This window comes from Impatiens glandulifera, chromosome 4 (genome assembly GCF_907164915.1).
Source record: "Impatiens glandulifera chromosome 4, dImpGla2.1, whole genome shotgun sequence".
NCBI lineage: Eukaryota > Viridiplantae > Streptophyta > Magnoliopsida > Ericales > Balsaminaceae > Impatiens > Impatiens glandulifera.
The window spans coordinates 1,630,613-1,657,969 of NC_061865.1; the positions used below are offsets into that span (position 1 = coordinate 1,630,613).

Sequence of the window (27,357 nt, forward strand, 5' to 3'; positions counted from 1 at the left end):
ATTACTAAATTAAAATTGTAACAACTCCAATATTAAATAATAATCATAACAATTATAACAATTATGTCTAAAAATCAATCAAAAGGTAGAAAAAGAATTAAATTAATTGGAAATTTGAGGAGACGACTCTCAAAAAAGGGGCAATTGCGGAAAGTGCAGAGATTAAAAAAAACGTTGGTAACCCCTTTTACTATTTTTGGACGATTTTGCCCATGTCGAAGGTTGCGTGACGCAACCGGAATCGTAAGATTTTTTTTTTCGTCTCGCAACTGGAGTTGCGTGACGCGATTACGTGACGTAACTAGGGTTGCGTGACACAACTGGGCCATTTTCTTAAAAAGAAATAAAATTCATAATTAAAATTTTTTGAAAAATAAAAAATTGCGACACGCAACCTCAGCCTATTTAATTTATGCGCTGATATTATCCGTTATTAAGCCTATGAGTGGATCATTTCTTCAAATTTCCCAAATTAATAAGTCAATAGAAATTAAAAAACTAATAAACATGTGATTTGTTTGGTATTTAATATTTATTGATTAATTAATTATATATTGAAAAGATAATTAACTGTTAAAATAAAAATTAGCTTATAAATTAGAAAAACCATTAAAATATAACCACAAATTAATTATCATTAAGTTTGGTATATAAATATTAAAAAGGGATTACAAAAGACAAAATATAAAATTAATAACTTTCTACTTGATTTGAGTTATTAAAATATTAAAAAAAAAATTAAATATTATTTCACTCTTCTCTGGTTTATTTAATTATTCAATTCTTTAAACAAAATACTAACATACTATTTTATTTAAAAAAATTATTAGCTCATCAAAATCATTAACAATAATTATTTTTTTTCTCTACTTAGGTCATTCAAATAACTTCAATCCGAACAAACGCTTAAACAACATCCGTCCATCAATAATCTAATTTAAATATTCAACCACCACTACTCCTTTTCATAAATACAATTATAACACTAGTAATTATTAATTAAAATTTATAATTTTATATATTAATAATATATAATTGACCTGATTAACCTTTCAAATCAAATTAAACAAAAGCTTCATATTTTAATATAACAAAAAAAAACTTATATAAGAAATGAGTAAAAATAAAATAAGCCATATGTTTATAATTTAAATTAGTTCAGTATCATGTCCTATTTGTTTTTTTTTTAAATTAAATTTGATTTTTCTCTCTCCTCTTCTCTATCACTTCAATAATTTCAATCACTTCATTTCTCTATTCAAAATACCATTTTACCCCTATTAATTTTTATAAATTTTAAATTATTAAACTCTATTATCCAGTGGCACGCTCCGTAATTTTTAATAACAGTGGGGACTTAAATGTCCAAAAACCCATTATATTCAAATAAACTTATTCATATTTTATATAGGTTTTTTTTTTTTTTGTCATTTTAGCTAAAATAAACTAAATAAACCTATTGTTGTATATATAAATTAAACTACTTAAGAGAAGAGTAGAAACTAACAACTAGAAATTAGCAAATGTATATAGTAAAACAATTAAAAAAAATAAACGTAGAAACTTCAAATTCATATAGTATTAGCTGGACAAATCTTGAGGTTATTTACTAATTGAACATAAATGGATAGGGTAATCGACTGATCAAATATTAAAACTAGCTAGTTGAGAGAATAAACAAAGCTGCAAAAACAAATTAAATCGTTTTAATCAAAATATTTATATTTAAAATAAAAAGCACAAAAAAAATAAAAGGCTTTTTTACCGAGAGGTACGTAGATATCTGGTCATTTCCATAGCTTATACTAGGTGTGAAACATTCAATAATAAATTAATAATAATATATATAGCAAATTACTTTTCTCACCACTTTCTATATTTCAGCTATTGTCTCACTCCTTAATTAACTCAAAAATTACTTATTTATCTCTATTAATTTTATATATTTACCTTTCATCTAATTTATTTTACTTATTTTATTTTATTTAATTATTAAACTTTTTTATCATGAAATATAATTAATTAATTTTTAATTTTTTTCCCTATTTAACAGATAAAAAATCTAAAAGATATATAATTAATTTTAAATATTATATATTAATAATAAAATTATAATAAATTAATTAAAATAAAATAATAATTTTATATAAAATAAATATTTTAAAAAGTTAAATATGAAATATTTTAATAAAAAATATTATTAAAAATATTATGCAAATGTTATCGTTTATATTATTAAGTAAAACATTATATTTAATTTGACTAATTATTAATATATAATATATTAAATATTTTATTTTATTTATTTGTTAAATAATTTTATTTATAAAAAAAATTGATTTTTATAAGTATTTTAAAATATATATATATATAATTAATATAATAAAATATTAAATATTTATATTTTATTAAATTAGTATACATTTCAATATTTAATATATTTTAAATAATTATAATATAAAAATAATAATATTTTATATTTTTAATTAAATAAATAAAGTTAAAAACATATTAAAAATTAATTAATTATATTTAATAAAATAAACTTAATAATTAAATAAAATAAAATAAGTAAATTAAATAAAATAAGAAATGTAAATATATAAAAATGATCAGGGATAAATAAGTAATTTGGGAGTTAATTGAGGAGTGTAGATGGAGGTGGGAATATGTGAGGGGATGGGAAAAGCACCTCCCATATATATATAATGAAAAAAATAAAATTAAACTTTAAATATTTTAAATAACTTACCAAAATTCTTCCTTGATAGATGAAAAATAATGAAAATAATATTTTTTTTTGATAAATTTATAAAATAGATCCTACAAAAAAAATATATAATAATTTCCGCATATAAAGCTAGGGGTGTTCAATATTTGGTCTGAACCGAATATCCGACCGAATTCGAATTCACCGAATTCGAATAAACCGAATTCGAATTATATTTTCGGTTTTCGAATCGAATTTTAAACCGATTCGAATTCAAATACGGTTTTCGGTTTGGTTTTCGAGTTTAGGTTTCAACTCGAAAACCAAACCGAAAACCGAATTCATTTTTATTATTCATTATTATTATTTATTTTTATTATTTATTTTTATTATATAACTTATTACATATTATATATTAAATTATCATGGCCTCTTACTAAATCTCTAAATTAAATTCATAATTCCTCATTCATTTTCCCCTTTCTCTAGCTGTCCACACCACTCAACCGCCATATATTGTTGTCCTCGACACTGTTTTACTTTCGTCGTTCAATTGTCGAAAATATATTGGCGTTAATCACTAAACTAAGTTTGCATAATTTATATTTTTTATAATTTAAGTAGATAAAATCTCTTTAACAACTTATTTATTTTGTTAACTCTTTTAAAAAAAATTATAAGTATGGGATGTTCATTATTTGGTCTAAACCGAATATCCGACCGAATTCGAACCGAATTCTAATAAACCGAATTCGAATAAACCGAATTCGAATTTATTCAAATCGGTTCGGTTTTCGAATTTGCTTAAAAAAAATAAAAATTTGAAGAACCCGAACCGAAAATTCGAAGAAACCAAAAACCGAACCGATGAACACCCCTATATAAAGCGGATACACAAAAGTTGTGTAATGTCACTAAAATTAATTAATTATAATATTAGTATATATAAAATAACATAATTTATAAAATATTATAACTATTTAAAAATATAAAAAATTAAAATTTACCATTTAAAATTCCAACAACGATAATTGTGTTGTTGTTAATGTCTCTAAATATTTAAAATTAAATTAAATATCAATCATAATAATTACTTTAAGTATTTTAATATAAATAAATAAATATTTATAATTCACCAGAAATGATAATAATTTGGATCATCTTCGGAAGGAGTCATCTTGAAAGCAATAATCAATGTTAGAGACCTGCGGAGAAAGAAAATCACATACAAGAAGTGAAATTTTTTTTTACAAGTAATGAATATGAATTATGAAAAAAAAAACAAAAAAAAAACATACAAACCAAATCACAGTTGAGAGTAAATGGGATTTCTTTTCTTCGTAAGTGACTTACTTTTATACTCCTAAGATTTATTGATCTAGGGCGGTTAGTTTTGGGCCGAAAGGTGGGGGCTCTTTAACTTCCTTTTATTTTTTAAAAGAAAATAAAATCTGCAAAATCAAATAAATATATTAATCATAAGTGAATTATTTCAATATCAATTATAACTAATATATTCATTCATTATAAAAATGATATAATCTTTTTTCCAAAATAACTATGTAATCTTTTTCAAATATCACCTCCAACTTCAAAAATAAAATTATTTAATGTAAAAAAAAAAAAAAAAAACAAAACAAAAATCAACATTAATCATAAAATCAATTTATTTATTTTACCTAAAATTTATTTTAAAATCTTAAATCAATATTAAAGTTTGATTGTAAAACAATTTTTTTCTTTCTAAAACAAGTATATATATTTTTAAATTTTAAATATAATAATAGCCCAAATTATTTTAATTTAAACTATTATCACCTTATTATTATTATTTTTTATTAAAATATAAAATTAATTATTTTCGAAACCCGATAGACACATCAATATGTCTAAAAGTAATTGATCGTTTAATAATCCGTGTAATGAACTCTTATATGAATTTTATATAATAATAGACTCAAAATTTATTAGAAACATAAACTATAAAATTGAAATTAAAAAAATGAGTATCTACATAATGCTCTCTTGGTCATAATGCTCTCTTGGTCAAAGTTTGTAAAAATGGTAAGTTTAGAAAAATGTTTGTCCAAGTTTGTGAGACATTAACACGGCTTTTAGAAATTATCAATTTATAGTTTACATCAGATTCATTGAATAAAGAGATAAACTCGACGAGTCCCTTAGGGAACGCGTGTAGTGATTCTTCATCCTTCAGACTTGTCTGATAGCCCACTCGTTGTAGGCTTGACATCGTCTTTGTTGTGGCGTCAGATACCACACCTTATGTTTCGATTAAACCAACCGCGTTCGATTGAAATTTTAAGAGAAGTTTTGAATTAAATCGACCGCGTTTGATTGAAGTTTAAAATGAGGTCTTCTCATTAAACCAGTCACATTCAATTGAAATTTAAGAGAAATTTTAGTATTAAACCAATCGCCTCCAATTGAAGTTTAAAAATAAATTTCGTATTAAACCAACCATGTTCGATTGAAGTTTAAAAAAGATTTTCTCATTAAACCAATCACGTTCGATTAAAGTTTAAGAATGTTTCACATTAAACCAATCACGTTTGATTGAAGTTTAAAAGAAAAGTTTTGCATTAAACCAATCATTTTTTATTTAAGTTTAAAGTGAGGTTTCACATTAAACCAGTCGCGTTCGATTGAATTTTAAAGTAAGGTCTTCTCATTAAACCAATCGCGTTCAATTGAAATTTTAGAGGAAGCTTAGTATTAAAACAACCATGTTTGATTGAAGCTTAAAAGGGAGGTTTCACATTAAACCAATCGCGTTTAATTGAAGTTTAAAAATAAGTTTCGTATTAAACCAATCACGTTCGATTGAAATTTAAAAGAAGATTTTCTCATTAAACCAATTGTTCGATTGAAGTTTATAGTGAGGTTTCACATTAAACCAATCGCGTTCAATTGAAGTTTAAAATGAAGGTTTTGCATTAAACCAGTCGCATTCGATTGGAGTTTAAAATGAACATTTTGCATTAAACCAATCACGTTCGATTGAAGTTTAAAGTGAATGTTGATCCCCTCTTCTAGCCTAGCGGCAATAAAGGTGAATACTAACCCTAAGTTCCTGATTCGAGCCCGTCAGGCGACAAATTCTGCGTTTGGTTAAACTTCAATTGAAGTTTAAAATGATGTTTTCTTTTAGTTTTTTGTTGTCATTTGTATTTAATTCAGAGATCAAATCCTTATAACCTTATAGGTGTTAGCGTCTTTTCAACTTTTTTTTATGTTTTGCGGCGTTAGATCGAAACATTTTCAAAAGTCGATTTCGTACATCGTTTTGCTGAATATTTGAAGAGGAGACCATATGCAATTGATATTTTTTGAGATAATCGCCTTCAAATTCAGGTATAGTCTTTCACAAAGACGCTTTGCCTTGAGTTTTTTCTGAAGGGGTTTATTTGCTCGAACATTATTTTAAGGTTTTCACTTCTTGGATTTCTTAGGTCGATGTGCTTCGAACTCTAAGTCATTTGGACATTTTTTTTATACTCGGGATATATTTGATAGAATCAGTATATGTTTTATTTTGTATTCGCAAATTAGACAAGAGTTTAGAAGAATAAAGGATGATTTTAATATCTAAATATTTAAATGAATGGTAACACTTCATTTGTTTGAGGGTAAATCCAGTTGGTTGCAGACAAGCTGGAGGATCGTGTTAGGATAGGAATATGGAGGAGGTTTCAGCGTTATCATTCTGGGGAAGCTTTGGAAAAATGAAGATCATATGAGCAAGTAGAGAATGGAGTTCCATCTACTTCCCCCCTTACTGGGATATGGATGACGACAATGATGGAGGTAAGCTGTTTTTATTTCTGAACTGTTTCAATCCCAATTCATTTGTCTTCCTCCCCTAACTTTCTCATAACTCTCATTTCTAGAAACTGGAACTGAAATTGAATGAATGAATGAATTCTCTCATTTCATAGTTTATTTCCGCTTTGAACAATCAATATATCCTCTCATTGCGTGTATTTAAGTATCCCATAGAAGACCTAATGCAACCCTAACTCGCTATGTCCGCAAATCTCCTTAATTGAGGGGATTGGTTGTCCGATTTGGTTAATTGGAAATGTAAATTCATTGGCTGATAAGGGAATGTATATACTGAATCTAAGGAAGTTTTGTCATCCATCATATCATTTGAAAGATTCAGCCAGTTCTTCTACTGAAACACCCTTAGAACTAGATCCTTACAAGGGTTTATATGTTGTCTGAAGCAAAATTACATTGTCCTGCATATAATTTGAATATTTTCTTCACTGTATTAATAATTGTACATGTATTGTTATGCAGTGAGTGAAGTTCATGGGAGGAGGACATTCGGAGTTTGGACGCTCTTGACATGCACACTTTGCTTCTTGTGCGCGTTTAACCTCGAAAACAAGCAACTCTATCTCTTGTCCTTTGCCTATGCCTTGGGGGACATTTCTTGTGTCTGAATACCTTGTATATACTAGGGCACTTGCTAATCTAACAACAATTGGTATTTCTATTGCCCACCATCAACAGGGCAGTTAGTAATCTTCACTCAACAAAGAGGCAGGTCAGGATTTTCATGTTGAGAAGCGGATGTCACAATTGAAAACAGCTGGTTTGCCTCGTCGGACGAAAGTTGAAGGCCAAAGTTCGATGATTGCGAGAACAATTGTTGGTCTTTCGCCTTCAACTTTCGTCGGACGAGACAAGCCAACTGTTCTCAATTGTGACATCATCCGCTTCTCAGATGCAGCAGTCATCAGATCTCGCTGAACTCTCCTTTTCATAACCTCAAACTCCTTTGGTCGACCTTCCCTAGCAGAATTCTCCCATGGCTTACTCCTCTTGGCCTCCGGCGTCTCAAGCTGCATACTCAATTCAAAGCCATCTTGAAATCCTCATTTTCGTGATCGGATTAGGGAAAGTAACCATAATCCTAGTTTTAGTTCTCGCAGATTTTATTAGTTTGGAAACGAAATTATCAAATGATGTTTCTGCATTTGCCTTTGTGATAACTAGGTTTAGTCCTGATCGGAAGACATCTATGGGATTAGTGCAGCATGAATGAGGGCCTTGTGTTGTTGGCTGCCATTCAAGTAATTCCTGTTTCTACTTGATGTTTTACCATTTTATGGTATTTTTAAATCATTTCAAGTTTGTTATTTTAATAATTCTCTATATGATTTTGTTTTAGACTTATGTCCTCAAACATCTCTTGTTCCCTTCAGAGGAACTAAGTAACTTTGCATCACCTGTTGAAAACCTTACTTCTTTTACTGACGAGGTGATAATTGTTTTCTGGCTTATACATCTTTATTTTCCTGTAAATCACAAGGAAGTTTACTGGCAAGAGATACTAGTTGTAGTTAGGTTTTTATATTTGGAAACAAATTCATTTTGCTTTATAAACTTTAAAAAATGGAGTGATGCAATTACTTATAACCTCTCTCATTGGGTTGTAGGGCTCTAATCAAAAGTATGGTTGAGATTTTATTTCTGTTGGAAATGGTGAGAGAGCTGTTATTGAAATTTGAGTATTTTCAATAATGCGATTCAGGGATCTGAAGGTTTGATGAATGATGTAAGTATATAATTATGTTACAGAGGTATATGATTGTTGTTTTTCCGCTGTTGTTTTCTATAAAGATGTTCATTTTATCCCCTCTCTTGCAGGTGATTGTAAAAACACTTGAAGGCTTTTCGATTCAATTGGGTTCTGATCTGCAGAAAGTTCTGAGAGTTATGTCTCAGAAATCAAAGGAAGAGGCAATCCAAAGACTTTAAACTATGCTTCATGTTTTCAACAGTTGTTTCATTTCTGTTCTACTTTCCAGAGGACGGGTATGTTCTTGCTTATACTGTAGCCTCTCTCTTTGAATTGCTCTATCCTTCTTTTTTGTTTTAAAGAAGAAACAAGGGCATCTTTTTTATACATCATGATATTAACTAAGTTTTGGACATAGCCTTGATTATAATCTTCATAGACTGTATTGATTTGTTATTTTTTTTCATTAAACTAGTTCTTTATTGTTGATTCATTACAACTTGGTATATTTATTGGGAGAGTAAAGGAATACTGCAAACAATCAAGTCTCACATATTAAAAACAAGGATTAATTCTTCATTTGTTTCTTAACTTACCCTTCTAGGATTGCATCCAAGCAGAAAGGGATGATCCAATTCAACCTTTGGCCACTGCTTCATTTGGTCATGCATCACAGGTACTTTTTACTTAGCAGTGATTATGCTTCATTTGTAAAAGATTTTGTTTGTTTGTTTTTGATTGTTTCAAACTTGGGAAATAGGTCAAGTGAATTTGTTACTATGCATCAAACAATGTGGAAGTAGGATTCCTATCTCTACATTAGTCTCACCATCCAGGAGATGGATAGTCTCTGTAATTCCGGTTTCATCGTCTGGAGTGAGTTCTAGCAATCGCTGTTGGATTTAGACAATAGCCTTGGTGGGTTAAAGGATTCGAGTGGTTTAAATGGGAAGAAAGTTTCAATATTTATCATTTCAATGGTATTGCTGAGTTGGTTCCTGGCTCTGAGGTTCTCATACAAAGGCCTAGTTACTCATGTGAGAGTTTCGCTTCCTTCCCCGTCAGGTTTTACTGTTGAGTCATTGGAGCCTCCTGTGTGGAAGTTCTAATTTATCCTTTGAGTTTGATTGATTTATTGGTGACTCTTTGAAAAGAAAAAGAAGGGTAATGTAGACTATTTGTAATTATTCTTACAAATAATCCCGCAAGCCAATTCAAGTTAAAATGAAATTGTTGAGAATTTTTATATTTATTAAAATTGTAAATATATCCATCTAGTATAAAATGATTTTCAAAATGATATTTAGCTAAATAATAAACTAGAGTACATGATTGTATTTCTTAATATGTTATCCACTTATCCAATAATTAAAATAAAATTAATATTTCAAAATAAGTATTTTAAAAACTTATAAATTAAAATAAGTAAACTGCTAAAAGTTCACTTGAACAAAATATTAGCAATAAAAGTATTAATCATAAAATTATTGTAGAATGTAATTTAATATGTTAAAAAAAAGAATTTTCCCTAATAGGGATTTCATTGTCTTAATAATTATAAAAAAAACTATATAATGGAGGAACATAATTGAAAGTAAACAATATTTATTAAACTACATAAACAAATAAATAAAAAGTTGCTCTCCATTGTTTGATAATATTTTTAATAAGTTCTAACTATTTATTTCTTTGAGTTTATGGAGTTTATCTTGAATTTTCTTTCCTATTTAGATGAAACTATTCATTTGAAACTGAAATTCTATTCTCTAGGAAACATTTATCACTACACGAGCCTCCACTCTCTAGGCCTCTTCATTAAAATTCAACATATCAGGATTCTTACAATATTTTACATTCAAATTTTAATGGTTAAATTATATATAATAAAATAAAAGAAACAATTCTTTTTTTTTTGTTTTTTTAAGAGATAAAACATTTGAGTATGATATGTTTTAGAAAATAGATAGTCTATTCCGTGTTTAAAAAGTAACAAAGAAAAATACATGTGTTTACTCGGCCAAATTTCGGTGATCAGCGTTAGAAAATACTTTTATATCAGCGCATCTTTCACTAGTGACGGCAGTCAATCTTTCCTCCGCCGCCATAGAAACTGAGAGCATGCGGATATCGCCACCGCCACTCCAATAGAGTCACTTCCTTTCGAGTTGGCCATGACTTCGATCTTCACGCACTGAAGTCCAGTTATCATCACATAATCGACTAAATCAACATTCCTTGTGACAGAGGCTGCGAGACTCTCTCAGGTGGTCAGTGTATCACTCTATCTATCTCAATTAAAACATAATTTTCTCCGATTTGATGAATTTGTTTTTGCATGTCAAATAAGTTGTAAGTTGCTCTTCTTAATTTGTTCTTCATGAAATTTGTGAGAACCAGAAATTTTAGTTGGAGGTAAATACATTATTTTTTTGAGTATTTTTTAAATACGGAATAAAGTGTATTTTCTGAAACACAAGTGTATTTATTTATTTATTATTTTTTAAATGAGACATTAATTTGATTTTTTATTTGCATATGAACTGGACCTTTAAAGAAGCCCAACTGTCATTTCAGAGTTTCTGCCTCAGTTAAATAAAAAAGAAAACTGAGGGCCTAATTGAAGACTCGTTTATTTTTATTCATTTTTGTTTTCTTTTTAATCAAATAGAAGTGGATTTTACTTCATGTATGGCAATTAATTTCATTGGGATCACTACTATTTTAATCATTTCCTTCAACTTTGTTACTATTGATTTTATATAATAAACATAGTAAATATATTTATTTAGAATATATGGAATAACAGTTTCAGTGATTCTCTAAAATATAGTAAAACTAAATTATAACCAAATCAAAATAGAAAATAAATAAAATTATGTATATATGTTTCATAATTTGTTGTTGGTCATTTTCTACATTCTTAGAAAAAAATATACCTTTCAAAATATAATGCTTTGTTTATGCCTGTATAAAATATATATTCAAATTTTGAGTTAATTTTAAAATCTTAAAAGGCTAATGATTTTAATTTAGATAAACTTTAAATTAGTCATTTTTTTACGATTTTAAATTTATAAGAATACATTTTGTCAATTTATTTAAAATTAACATTGAATTAGATAAATGTGATATTTATGTAATGAGTAATTTTTTAAATAAAAAAAATAATCTAAATAAAAATATTGAATAAACAGAAAAATTCAAGAAAAATAATTATTAATTTATTTATCTATTGGGCATAATATTTTATATAACTTAAAAAGTTTGAACATGAATGGACTTAAAAAAATGCAAATAAAATGAAAAGACAATAATACGAGCTGCCCGAAAAGTGGTGTTGTTACTGCCCGGAAAGTGGTGCCGTTGATTGGAGCGTAATCGAGCTGCGATAATTGCGGCAGCACAACGAGTGCACAAACTCAAATATTTGTTTGAAGAAAATTTTGAAATAAATGATAAAATAAAATTTTGGATTAATATTGCTATTTTAACAAATAAATTTGAATAATAGGTTTTATTTCAAAAGTGTTTTCCAATATCACATTTATACAAGTTCAACATATTAGGATTAAAACTCAAATTTTTGTCTTAATTATTATTTTATGGGTCTTATTCTCTATGATTGTTTTAGCTCTAAGGAGACTTTATCTAAGAATGATCCGGATTATCTTTCATTTGTGTTGAATACTTAATTTAATATTATGATTAATATTTAATTTCATTTTAAATATTTAAGGATATTTCAATCTAGACATAAACGATGATTGTCTACTACCCTGCGAACAACAACACCACTATTACCTATTGGAATTTCAAATGATAAAACCTAATTTTATGTTTTTAATAAGTTATAATATTTTATAAGTTATTATATTTAATACTAATAATATAATTAACTCATTTAAGTGACTCTACACAATAAATGTGTATCCTTATTAATGTAAAAATTATTTAAAATATTAGTTAAGAAAAATATAATAAAAAATAAAACATTCTCTAATAATATATATTATTATTATTTCTATTTATTAATATATTTTATTTTATTTATAAAAAATACTCTCCTCAAAATCAACTGTATTGTCAATTGAATAAATAAGTTCGAGCTGCTTGCTATCTTCATTTTTAATATTTATATTTTTTTATTTTTTATTTTAATTAGTAAGCTAATATTTGTTTGACCTTAGGATATTTTTTTTTAATAAATAAGTATATTATTGAATATTATTTTAGTTAAATAGTTAATTTTTTTTTTATTATATTTAATTTCATTTTAAACATTTAAGGATATTGAATATAAACTGTGTCGTGGTGCCGTGTGCGGACGACAACAACAACTGTCTACTATTTGTGAAATTATTAGTTATTTCCTATTAAGCATACAATTAATGTAAAAATTATTTTAAATATTTCAAAGTATTAGATAACAAAAAAATAAAAATAAAAATAAAACATTCTTATAAAGATTTGATTGACCGTGCCTAAATAATAATAATAATATATATTATTTATATTTATTTAAAAAATATATATTAATATTATTTTATTTTATTTATAAATAATATTATTCTAAAAAATAACTAACTATAATACATTTCACTATAATATCTTTCTAATTTTTATTTTATTTTTTAATTAATAAGCTAGGAGTTTGTTTGATTTTAGGATATTTTATTTTTTTAATAAATAAATATATTATTGAATATTATTTTAATTAAATAGTTAAAATGTTCTTATATATATATATATATATTTATTTAAATGGATTTAAAACAAAATAATAATAGTTTAAGAAAATATATGCTATGTGGGAAGTAATAATTAGATAACTAAAAATCATACAAGCTACTTCAATTTAAAAATGTATATATATATATATATTTTTAAACAGGGCCCATTTATATTTATTAAAAAAATGAAAATTTTGTTATTTTAATAAATAATTTATTATTAAACGAAATGATCTAAAGAAATTGGGGGAAAAGAATGATAAAACGGGGATTGAAGATTTTGGTAGTATTAGGTTGTTCATATTCTAAAGGAGAAATCTGTTCATTGAATTGGTAAGTTGAATGAATGATTCATTGAAATCTGTTGACGATTCCATTGAATCATTAACTGAGATTCCAGTGACCGAGCAACGGCTAATATATGTTTACAATGGGAACAATCTTTAGCTGAATGTTCGATACAGAACAATTCAGGGTTTCAATTGTTCGTCTACTAATGCTTTACTTATCTCCTAAACCAGACAACACAGGGTATGCCGATGAATTCATTAACAAATTGATTTATGTTTCTTGTCGAGATATGCATATGGTTCCAATTTTTGAGGTCATTTGGTGGAGTTGCTCATTATTATGTGTATTTTAAGTGTATGCATGTATTTTAAGTTTCCATTTTTATCTTCTGTAACTTCTTTTCAAAGTATATTGATTTTCTTACAATGCTTGATAACACAACAACTGGTTATAGGGCAGCTGATTGTTCTTGATGATGATGATAGGCATAAAAGTCATCATTGTAAGGAGTTTAGGTTGATTTATCATGTTTTCACTCACTTGAAAAAAATGTCAAAAGAAGAAGTCGGTTATCATTTTGAATGTTATATTTTTGTACTTTATGTAGGAGCTAGTGAACTTTTCTATGGAAAATTAAAGCACTTAACTTAATATTGAAACCTTATAAATCTCACTACCCAAATGCAAATGTTTTATGGATTTTTTAACACAAGGATGTGATATATTTTGAGACAAGGATTCATTTGGCAATGGTAATGTTTCCTCAACAAAGAAGACGACTTTGTCAAGGGTCAAGGACAATGTTCATAGAGAGGTCAATGTTGTTGAAAGAATCATTCAACTTCATATAAAACTCTCAAGTGTTTGATTGTCAGTTCCATATAACGTTTAAAAATGAGAAACAGAGGAGTCAAAGTGTTATTCGAGAATCAGTATCTCGTTCATGAATATGTGTAACTTGGAACAATTTTGGCATGTTTTATCTAAAAAATAAGCATGCCAGTCGTTGAACAGTTTGAATGCTGTGAAATTTCATTTTTTTTCTAAAACAATAAATTTTCAATACAAAGACAAATGCACCCGAAGCTACCTGTTGTCACAAGGTTTGTTTTGACTGTATGATCTATATTTGTTTCATATTCTTGCTCTAGAAATAAGCCATGCAATCGCCTCTTTGTGCTTCCAAATGAACCTTATAGGGTTTGGCCACGGGAAGTGTTCTGTTTTGTAGTTTGTTTTATCTTTTTTGGCTCCGAAATGAATTTTTTCACTTTTAGTTGAAGGATTACTTGCTGCTGAATGTTTGTTTAGCTTTACTAATTTTTTATGTTGTGACCTTTAACCAAAGAAGTTAGCTGTTCAGTTTCTTTTAAATGATGCTTGATCGAATTTCCTGATTTATGTAGTTGTTAATGTCAGTTGGTGATTCACTAGTTGCATCAACTTATTTAAATATTTTAATTATTTTGTCTAAGAAATGGCGGTTTTTGATGGCTCCAATATTGGTTGATGGGAGCAAAACAAGTTATTCAATAGGATAAATATTGGACTTGATGGTAACACTTCGTTTGTTTGATGGTAACTCCAGTTGGTTGCAGACAAGTTGGAGGTTCGTGTTAGGATAGGAATATGGAGGAGGTTTCCAGTGGGAATCAGCGTTATCATTCTGGGGAAGCTTTGGAAGAATCAAGATCATATGAGCAAGTAGAGAATGTAGTTTCATCGTCTTCCCCCCCCTTACTGGGATATGGATGACGACAATGATGGAGGTAAGCTGTTTTATTTCTGAAATGTTTCAATAATGCAGTCAATCCCAATTCATAAAGAAATGTCTGATCTAATTATTGGTTACTGTACTAATTCAATATCATGGATGTTGGAGAGTATATTGAACAAGTGGTCTCTACTGGCAGTAAAAAAGTATTTTGTCTGATAGAATTGGTTATAACTTATAACTATGAAAATTTGTTGTGATTTCATTGTGAATGGGATATGGTAGTTTTTAAAGATAATTGCAAGATAAAACCAACATAGAAGATAATGTAAAATGTATTTCATTTTGAATCCACATGGGGTAGTATTTTTCTATCCATTAACAAGAACCTTGTAAAGTCATCTTCTTCCATAAAGATGGCTTTGCTAATTAGCCTGCCTTTCCTTTTCCATCTGACACACTGCTCTATAAGTATTATTTTATTTATGATGTTCATGGTAACTGACTAACTGTAGAATCTTATTCACGTTAGTTTATCTAAGTGCCATCAATTTATCTCCTGAAAATAAGTTGCACGCTAATTACTCTTGTGCTCAAATTGAACTTCATAGCGCATAATGGATCATTGAAATATGCGTCCACTAAATTCCACAAGATGAGTTAAGTCTGGTTTTAGATGCTAGACTATTAAATGCTATACCGGAATCTTGTTCTTTTCAAGAGGAGCCCGTTCACCACTTTCAGAATCAAATGTTTACTGCATGAATTTTGTTGGCTTTGTCCAATGCTTGTCTTTGAATTTTGTGAACGATAGGATTTTCCCCTGACTAATTTAGTACTAACAAAGCAAACCCAAGTGGGATTTGTATTGCCCACCATCAACACGGAAGTTAGCAATCTTCACTCAACAAAGAGGCAGGTCAGGATTTGTGTTTGTTTTGCTGTGAGTATCTATTCTAGATTTTGTTTTTATTATTAATTAAAAGCAGAAATCAGGAGCCCACTTTGATTAAAAGAATAAGAATTGTAAAAGAGCAAAGATAATAAAGCAGGCAAAACATAAGAAAACCAAAAGCTATTGAATTATTTCCACGGATGCTATCCCTTGCATTAAATTAAAAGTGATTAATATCCTCAAATACTTACAATATGGGTAGTCCAAAAAGGAAAAAAAATAAGAAATCTAATCCCAAGTACTAGTCCTTTCTCTTATCGGTCTCTCAATAGGTAATTCAGGGCTTACACTTTCCTCAAATCTTAAGTCATGGTTTGCATGATCCAATTTGCAAGGATCAACTTCCATCAATAATTGAACCACTTCACCCATAGTTGGGCGAAGAGCAGGTGTCTTGCATGTGCAACAAATTGCAATTAGTAGCCCTTAATCATGACCCATTATGATTATTTATTTATTTTTACTTTGGACATTTGTGACTTTATCCAACATTGCTCAAACTGATCATCTTTCTCTTTAGGTCGTGTTGAAGACAAATTCAAAGATGGCAACATTGTCATTCTGGGAAGCTCTACACTGCTTGTTTAGATCAGTCAGTCCCAAAAAGGAAAAAAAAAGCGAGAAAACATGTCTTGTACGCCGTTGATTCATTTCCTTAGGGTTTAAAATTCGGAACTCAAACCCCTTTCAGGCCCAATAACCACGTGGTATAAATACATGTTATAATTTCTGTCTGCGCCGCCACCCCCATTTCTTCGCTCCTAATTGGATCGATCTCAAAACGGAACACCTTCTTCTCAGTTGATACATCATCGTTCATTGCAGACATCGTCCGGATCTCAGCTGCCGCAGCCATCAGATTTCTCTGTACTCTCCTTTTCATAATCTCAGACTCCACATTTGGCGAACCTTCGCTAATAGAATTCTCCCACGTCTTGCTTCTCTTGGGCTTCGGCGTTTCTAGATACTCATCCTCAAAACAATCTTGAAATCTTCGTTTCAAGATGACTTTGAAGATGAGTATGCAGTTTAAGACGCCGGAACCCAAGAGGAGCAGGCCGTGGGAGAATTCTGTTAGGAACGGTCCTCCAAAGGAGGAGTCTGAGATTATGAAAATGAGAGTCCAGCGAAATCTGATGGCTACTGCGACTGAGAAGCGGAATCTGATGGCTGCAATGAAAGATGCTGTATCAACTGAGAAGAAGGTTGAGAAATATGTTGTTTTTAAGCAGGAAGAGATAGGGAATTCTTCCGATACGTAAATGCAGACTGTCGCCTGATGAGGCAAACCAGCTGTTCTCAATTGTGTTTGGCGGTGATGTCACGAAAGGGATTCTAGCACAATGGAGCAACCAAAGAATAAGGTTAGCTGAAACTGCAGATTATATTAGTTTGGAAAACGAAATTATCAAATAATGTTTCTGCCTTTGTGATAACTAGGTTTAGTCCTGATCGTTAAACATCTACGGGATTAGTGCAGCATGAAGGAGGGCCTTGTGGTGTGTTGTTGGCTGCCATTCAAGTAATTCTTGCTTCAACTTGATATTTTACCATTTTATGGTATTTATAAATCATTTCAAGTTTGTTATTTTAATAATTCTCCCTATGGTTTTGTTTCAGGCTTATGTCCTCAAACATTTTTTGTTCCCTTCAGAGGAACTATGTAACTTTGCATCAAAAACTCATTATGTAGCACCTATTGAAAACCTAAATTTTTGCAAAGTTGGTCAATTTTTGAAATGCCCAAAATTGTCAATACAGTTCTATTTGCTCTGGATTTATAAATCCAAGATGAGAACGAGTTTGAAAGAAGAGAATCACAGATCCGAAGAGCTTTTGATGCAAGAGATCAAAGCGGAGCATGTTGAAGTTTCCATCAAGTATTGAAAGAGACGAACGTGAGTCTCCCCATCCAGAAGATGGATATTCTTTGTAATTCCGGTTTCATCGTCTGGAGTGAGTTCTGACAAACACTGTTGGAATTAGACAATAGCCTTGGGGGTTAAAGGATTCGAGTGGTTTAAATGGGAAAGAAGGTTTTCAATGTTTACTATTTCAATGGTATTGCTAAGTCTGTTTCTGTTTCTGTTTCTGTTTCTGAGGTTCTTATACAAAGGCCTAGTTTTACTCATGTAAGAGTTTAGGTTCCTCCGAAGTGGACACGAGGAATTCCTGTCCTTACGCCGCCACCAGGTTCTACTGTTGAGTTGTCGGAGCCGCGCCGCAACATGCTCTGTTGGTTGACTGTATTCGAATAAGATGGCCTAGAGCTGTTTGCAAGTTGGTTGGCAATTCACTAGTATTGTGTATAAGTTCAATTTGTCAAATTGATTTATTTGTTACTCTTTGGAAAGATAAAAAAGGGTAATGGAGACTATTTTTAAGAATATGATAAGTTATGATTAAATAGAATATATTTATTTATGAAGTTTGAATAATTTTTTAATTTTATTCCTCACCTAAAAATTTGTTGTGTATATTATTTTTTACATGTAAGCATGTCATTTGTACACTCAACGTCCTCTTATTTTAATTCTAAAAACGTCCTGATACCTTCAGATTGAAAAATTGTGAATTTTAAGTATAATAATAATTTTGCAATTTTCACGAAACAACTATTTAACGCTTTTTTTTTAAAAAAAAAAAACAAATAAAAAATGAGAAAAACAGACGACATGGTTACCGCTAATTGCTGAATCTCGCATCGTAAAAATTGGAGATTCCTTCCCCTCATTTCAACTATAAAAGGGTAATATCCCCTGCCAGCCATTGAGGGGATTCGAAAAATCAGACAAGAATAGCCTTAAAAGCTGATTCAAAAAATCAGACGAAAAGAGTCTTAAAAGCTGATTTTACAGTTAATTTTTGTAAATCTTCAATTTTTTAGTTTAGTTTTTATACATATCCTTAAGTTAGAGGATTTTTCAGCTTCTAAAATTGCTCTATTTATTTTGAGACAGGTCTAAAGCCCTAGTAGTAGTTGATTTTGAATTAAAGAAGTTGCTGCTAGAGCAGCTGCAACAATCCATAATTTGGGGACTTCTTTTGATTTTCTTGTAAGTAAATCATTATTAATTCTCTTTTACTTCTTTTTGTCCGGCAAAATGACAATCAGCAATTAAACAGGTTTTTCGTTTTCCTTCAACTTTGATAGCTGTTTTTTACATTGTGTATATTAGTTAGTGCATAAACAATGAGGTTAGAATCAATATTTTTAATTTTAGTTTTAAAAGTCTTCTTTTGGGGATTTGGGTTTTCGGAATCGATAGCTTAGAAGCGAGGAGAGAACATTTGTTGATGATTTAGTATTAAAAAGAGTAGACTAATGTTCCACTCCCTTTGATATTTACCTCCTTCAATTATATGTCATTATTACCCAAATAAGTGATAACATTTTTTAATGTAAGATTTATATTCATATTCAATTACCATGAAAATTTATTAAACAACAATTCAACTAGATCCTCATAGGTGATAACATTTAGATTATGAACATAGTCTAGCCTAGGGGTGTAAATGAGTCAGGTTGTTCGTGAGTAGCTCGATCAAAGCTCGACTAGAAATTGGTTTGACCGAGCTCGAGTCGAGTTCGAGTAGCTCAATTATAAAATCGAGTTTGAGCTTTATATTTGTTGTTCGAGTAGCTTACGAGTAACTCGTTATATATATACCCTAGTTTCCTTAAGTCGCCCACGATTTTCATTCTCAAATCATATCTCTCTCCTTATTTCATTCCCAAACGGCAAAACTCATCTCTTCTCCTTTCATTCCCAAACGGCCAATCCCTTCTCTCTCTTCTCCTTTCTCAATCTTCCTAATTCTTTTTCATCAAAAAGAGCTTGAAGCATCATATTTTTAGATTCTACTATTGTTGGAGCAACTTCACTATATCATATTTCGAGTCATATATAATTTGTAGATCACAGTGTTGGCAAGTATTTTCTAACATCTTCTAATTATTCAATTTTGTTTGTAATTTCTAAATGATGTTTGTGATTAAATGATTATCTTTAAATTATGTGATGATATTTATATTTCTTATTTTTAAATAATGTTGTGATTATATAATATGTAATTTGTGAAATACATTATATCATGTTTAAGATATTATTTAATGATAAAATATATTTTTAATTAATAAAATTTAATTTTCGAGTTTTTCAAGTATATAAATTTTGATATTCGATCGAGTCGAGTTCGAATAGTATAATACTTGTATCGGCTCGTTTATACTTCTAGTCACTCTAACATTTAGTATTCATAATTATTGGTTTCCTTAAATTATCTAAAATTAAAAAAAAAACTAGCAGTATCCCGTGCATTTGCACAAGTAATAATATAAAAAACCGTGAAAAAAATATTACGGTAAAAATTTGATAGTATTTTTAATTTTATTTTTAACCGTTTTAAGTTTATGGGCAGGTCAACCCACAATCTGACCCAAGTAGTCATTTACTCTCACATATATATCTAAATTAAGCATCATTATATATATATATATTAGTTAGTTAAAAAGTTGAACTTATATTGTTAAAATGTTCCGCATTCATCAAATTTGATGTTGAATTTAAAATATAAAGTGTTATTAGCCTAGTTAGTTAAAAGATTTTACTTGTTTTTGTTAGGTTGCAAGTTCGAACCTACCTATAGTATTTTTAATTTTATTTTTAACCGTTTTAAGTTTATGTGTGGGTCAACTCACAATCCGACCCAAGTATCCATTTACTCTCATATATATATCCAAATTAACCACAACTCTCGACCCGACAATCCGGACATTTTAAAAATTAAGCATCATTATATATATATAGATATCATATGTTTAATACAACTCCACATAAATTATATGTTTGTTTGGGCCGTCAAAATCATAACCATTGGACCTGGATCTATCCATTGGACCCCAGTTTCCAAATTTGATCCGAATTGAATAATTAAATATTTAGATCATATATTGAGAATTTGGATCCATCGTTCTTAGGTTGGATTCTTCGATTCTCTGAATTAGAGTTGGGCATCATGCATAAACGCTCGTATTCGACTCGGGCAAATTGTGTTAGACTCTTAATTGTGTCGTGTTGTGTCGTGTCTCAATCTTATCCGTGTCGTATCGTGTCTTAATCCACTCAAAATATTATGATTCACGGACTCTTTCGTATCGTGTTATTCGTGTCTACGAGTTTATTCGTGGCGTACTAACTCGTGTTTAAATTCGTGCTTCGTGTTATTCCGACTAGATTTTGTAATCGTGTCAACACAGTGTGTCTTGACACACTCATTTAATTATTTATTTATTTATTTATATATATTAAATTATATTGATAGTAAAAATGATAAAATATGATTATTAATTTATTAATTTATTTTAATTTAGAAAATTTAAATTAATTTAATAAGTTAAATGTATTAAATTTATTTAAAAAGTTATTTAATAAGTAAAATGTGTAAATATAAATTTTAATATATAGTTTTATAAATAATAATTTGAATGTCAATTATTTAAAATGTGTTTTAAAACATAAATTAATTGTTCAAATAAAATTAGTTAAATTTGTTGTTATAAAGTTATTAATTTATTTAAAATATATATTAAGTTAGTTAAATATGATAAATGTGAAATTTTATAATTTTTAAATATTATATAAGAATTTATACCTAATTATTTAATTAGGTATATGATATTTATTATTATAAATAATTAAAAGTAGTGGGGATTTTTTATGATAAAATAAAGTTTATTTTTTAAATTTTTTATTAACTTTTAAAATTTTAGATTGATTTAAGATTTTTTTTTTAAAATATTTAGTGATATACAAATATTAATCAATTATTATTGTAAGTAGTGGATAATTTTTTAGGAAAAATTATTATAGTTGATATATTATTAAATTTTTATTTAATATAATTAAAACTAGCTTGAAATTTTTTAGGTTAAAAGAAATTTCTACAACTATTCACTATTGCATTTTTTTTTTGAATTAATATTAGTTTTATAAATTATATTTTTATTTAATTAATAATATTATTTTAATCTTTTTATTTTATATAATTTTTTTTGTTAGATAAATTTTTTTATTAGCTTGTAAAATTTTGGAGTGATTTAAGTTTTTTAAAATAATTTAATGATAAACAATTAAATATGTGATCAATTACTAGGAGACTTGGAAGAGACGTGATAATTTGATAATGTTAATGTAAATATGGGTAGTTTGAGTAAGAAAATGGAAAAGAAAGTAGAAAAAGTGGGTAGTAATTAATTCAATTATAAATATATATTATTATATCATTAAAATTAAAATTATTATCATATATTTATTATTTAATGTATTAACAATAATTGAAATTATAAATAATTAAATAATTAATAAAAGTAATATCGAAAAGAATTATTAATAGACTCACAATTCTATTCATGTAATTTATTTATTTTATTTATATTATTTAAGTTAATATTTTTTATTTTATTTTATAATGTTTAATGTTTAATTTTAATTATTATATTTATAAAATAAATAATTTATTAATTGAATAAAAATGTAATAAGTTTATAGAATGTTAATGTGAATAGCTTAAGTCATGTGACTAATTGTGTTTATATCGTTTCGTGTGTGTATACGCGTGCTCGTTTCGTGCTTATATTTGTGTCGTGTCTATACTCGTGATGTGTCTATGTCGACTCATAACCATGTTACGATCGTATAAACTCATAATCGTGTTGTGATCGTGTTGTCTCGTACTTGTATCGTATTAACCCAAGACCCGAGTGAGATAATATTGTATCGTGTCGTTCCATATAAATATCGTGTTAGATCGTGTCAGTTCGTATTTATCCAACTCATTGCCTAGCTCTACTCTGGATATCGCTGCCCGACTGCAGCTCCATTCATTTTTGTTAATCTGTTCTTTGTAGATTATCTAGGTTTTACAGATTCAATGGAAAATCAACTAAGCGATTTGATCGGAAACGAGGAAGAATTTCCGGATGAGTTCTAGTGCTTCGTTTGCCTGTATGTTAATGTCCATCAAATCAATGCTTACGGTTGTTAAATTATGCATTTATCATACTTGTTTTCAAGCACCGATTGGAAATTTGATTTTGCGATTTATTATTTTCTTTGTACGAATGTTGATGATTGTTATGGTGGATAGGAGTAGAGTTGGACAATGGGTTGAATAAATACAGAACGACACGATACAATATTATCTCACTCGGGTCCTGGGTTGACACGATACAAACACGAAACAACACGAACACGACACAATTATAAGTTTATACGATCGTAATACGGTTACGAGTCGACACGGACACAACATGAGTATAGACACGACACAAATATAAATACGATACGAACACAAGTATACATACGAAACGAAATAAACACAATTAGTCACATGACTTAACTACTCACACTAACATTCTCTAAACCTATTACAATTTTATTCAATTAATAAATTATTTAATTTCATAAATGTAATAATTATAATTAAACATACTAAAATACAATATTAAAAATATTAACTTAAATAATATATATTAAAATAAAATATAAATAAAATAAATAAATTATATGAATAGAAATGTGAGTCTATTAATAATTCTTTTCGATATTACTTTTATTAATTACTTATTAATTTTTTAACTATTTATAATTTCAATTATTGTTAATATATTAAATAATAAATATATGATAATAATTTTAATTTTAATAATATAACAATATATTTATAATTGGATTAGTTGTTACTCACCTTTCCCCTTTCTTTCTCATTTTCTTATTTAAACTACTCCCATTTACATTAACATTATCAAATTATCATGTTTCTTCCAAATCTTGATCATATATTTAGTTGTTTATCATCAAATTATTTTAAAAAATCTTAAATCACTCCAAAATTTTATAAATAGATAAGAAATTTTATCTAACAAAAAAAATTATAAAATAAAAGATTAAATTAATATTAGTAATTAAATAAAAAATTAATATTAATTCAAAAAAAATCCAACAGTGAATAGGTGTAGAAATTAATTTGAACATAAAAAATCTCAAACTTCTTTTAATTATATTAAAAAAAAATTAATAATATATCAATTATAATAATTTTTTCCTAAAAGTTAATAAAACATTTTAAAAAATAAACTTTATTTTATCATAAAAAATATCTACTAGTTTTAATTATATATAATAATAAATATCATATACCTAATTAAATAATTAGGTATAAATTCTTATATAATATTTAAAAATTATAAAATTTTACATTTATCATATTTAACTAACTTAATATATATATATATATATATATATATATATATATATATATATATATATATATTTTAAATAAATTAATAACTTTATAAAACAAATTTAACCAATTTTATTCGAATAATTAATTTATATTTTAAAACACATTTTAAATAATTGACATTCAAATTATTATTTATGAAACTATATGTTAAAATTTATATTTACACATTTTACATATTAAATAAATTTAATACATTTAAATTATTAAATTAATTTTAATTTTTTAAATTAAAATAAACTAATAAATTAATAATCATATTCTATCATTTTTATTAATAGTATAATTTAATATATATAAATAAATAAATAATTAAATGAGTGTGTCAAGACACGATTGTGTTGACACGATGACAAAATTCAGTCGAAATAATACGAAAGACGAATTTAAACACGAGTTAGCACAACCCGAATAAACTCGTAGACACGAATAACACGACACACGATAGAGTACGTGAATCCTAATATTTTGAGTGGGTCAAGACACAATACGACACATATAAGATTGAGACACGACACAACACGACACGATTAAGAGTCTAACACGATTTGTCCGAGTCGAATACGAACGTTTATGCACGATGTCCAGCTTTAGATATGAGGTAATGATGTTTTTTAACTGATGAAAATTAACTGGAAGGAGAAGCAGTTTCTCGAATAGTTGTTTGTTTATTATATAATCTAAGAATGTTAATGATTGTCATAGTGGATAGAAAGAGATAATGATGTTTTTTTAAGTGATGAAAATTTTGAACCTTATATGCTTTTACTATGTTTGGAATCGTTTTTTTTGGCATTCAGCTTTAGAAATGAAGAGAAGTAGTTCATGATCTTCTTTATAAACCAAGATATTTCCTGTGATTGAATGGTTAAATTATAACTATTTGTGTGTAGGGATTTGCTTTACAAGCCAGTGGTGCTAGTAAGTATGTTTAGATAGGTTAGTAAGTTGGTACTATTCCTTTCATTATAAGTTTACAACCTTAGAATGTTTTCTTTTGCAGCATGTGTCCACATTTCATGCTTCTGGTGTGTCTACAAAGCCATGAATAAACTGTCGCGAGTCACAGTGTCCAGGCGACACCATATAATCATTTTCCTAGCATCTGTCAGTTGATGCACTTTTTACTCAAGAAACTCTACCCAATTGCCTTTCACATAAGGGAACAAGTTGTGGTAGGACCGTTTTCTACTCACAAAAAATACTGTTGCAGTTCTTGATTAGTTTAGTTTTGTTAGAAAATATGAGGTTTGCTTATTCTTCTTCATCTTCCCAGATAATCTAACTTGTTTCTAGATTGGTTTCCATAAACAAAAACTTTGAAAGCTATATTCAGTCATAAACCGATCAAAATTTTATTTATGATTTTGGAATGATTATTGACCTTGTTGAGCCATTTATACGTCAACAAGATAGCTCTATGTACGTCAGAGAAGGAAATGATAGGAGGAACTATCTGGAAAAATCTAAGTCCAAGAACTCAACATGCAATCATTATGGAGGAAAAGGTCATCTCAAAGAAAACTGTTTCAAAGTAGTTGGTTACCCGGACTGGTGGAAACAACCAAAAGAAAGACAGAATGCAAATCAAAGAAAGAGAGTCAATGCTGCTAACAATGTATCTGATCAAGATGTCTATGTTGATGCAACAATTGAAGAGTACAGGATGTATAAATAATTTCTCAAAAGCATTAGAGATGTGAAAGGAAAGCAGGCTGCTGGAGCATCTTCACGCGGCACATCTGCAGGTAAGTCTTCTAATCTTAACACACATGAAAGTTTTCATACGTTTTTGTTTGAACTTAACATGAGTAGCAATAACTCAATAGGCGATAAACATAAATGGCTAATTGACTCAGGAGCATCTTGTCATGTGTGTAATGATAAAAATCTAATGAATAATGTTAAAAAACTAGAAAAACCTAGACTAATGTACTTGGCAGATGGATCTTGCAAATCAATAGATGAAATAGGGTCAGTTAGAATTTCCAATAGAATAATACTTAATGAAGTCTTATTTGCACCATATTTTAAGTATAACCTTATTTCTACTGCCAAACTTATTGATGAGAACAAAATAGATTGTATTTTTTCAAATTCAATATGTGCTTTCATCGGTTGTTGAAATTGGAAAGAGGATAGGGAATCTTTATTTCGTCCCGGATGATAAATTTACCAATGACATATCTGATGAAATTTCCTTTAACTCTCAAAACAATATTTCTGATTGTAGTTTGAATGAACAATTTAGTAATAATGTTGATGTTGATTCTCATATTCTTCACAAAAAATTAGGACATCCTTCGGATGGAGCGATTAAAACTGTTTTTCCAAAATATGTTGTTAACAATAAACATTGTTTCACATGTCCATTGTCTAAATCACACAGACTGTCTTTCACACATAGCACTACTAAAACAAATAAATTTTTTGAATTAATTCATGTTGATTTGTGGGGGCCTTATAGAGAAGAATCAATTTTAGATTGTTCATTTATGCTCACAATTGTTGATGACTATTCTAGGTGTACTTGGATTTATTTAATGTTTGACAAAACACTTGTCTTTGAGAAAATACAACAATTTTTTATACTTGTTAAAAATCAATATGAAACTACAGTTAAAATTATTAGAATTGATAATGGAACAGAATTTATAAATAATAGGTGTTCTAATTTGTTCAAATGTCTTAGTATAATTCATCAAACAACATGTGCATACACTCCACAACAAAATGGAGTTGTAGAAAGAAAGCATAGACATTTAGTTCAAGTAGCTAGATCTATCATGATTGATTCTAATATGCCTTCCAAATTTTGGCCATATTCATTGCTCACAGCAACATACTTGATTAATCGTACACCAATGAAAAGACATGATTGGAAATCTCCAATTTATATGATTAATAAATCTAATCCAGATTATAATTTTCTTAGAATTTTTGGATGCTTATGCTATGTTACAAATGTTTTATCTCAAAAATCAAAATTCACACACAGAGGAAAGAAGTGTGTCTTTATTGGATATCCCATGAATAAAAAAGGATATAATGTATATGAATTAGAAACTAGAATTATAACTGTTTCTAGAGATGTGATCTTCC

At 28.1% G+C, this 27,357-nt stretch overlaps 1 long non-coding RNA gene and 1 pseudogene across 1 annotated transcript; both read left to right on the forward strand.

Moving 5' to 3' along the window:
- Window positions 1-7,735: 7,735 nt before the first annotated feature.
- LOC124936310 lies at window positions 7,736-8,938 on the forward strand. Its single transcript, XR_007099102.1, has 5 exons — window positions 7,736-7,812; window positions 7,911-8,000; window positions 8,179-8,297; window positions 8,390-8,557; window positions 8,866-8,938. It is a non-coding gene; the product is annotated as an uncharacterized LOC124936310 (long non-coding RNA).
- Window positions 8,939-17,294: 8,356 nt separating this feature from the next.
- On the forward strand, window positions 17,295-25,303 carry LOC124933764 (annotated as a pseudogene).
- The last annotated feature ends 2,054 nt before the right edge of the window (window positions 25,304-27,357 follow it).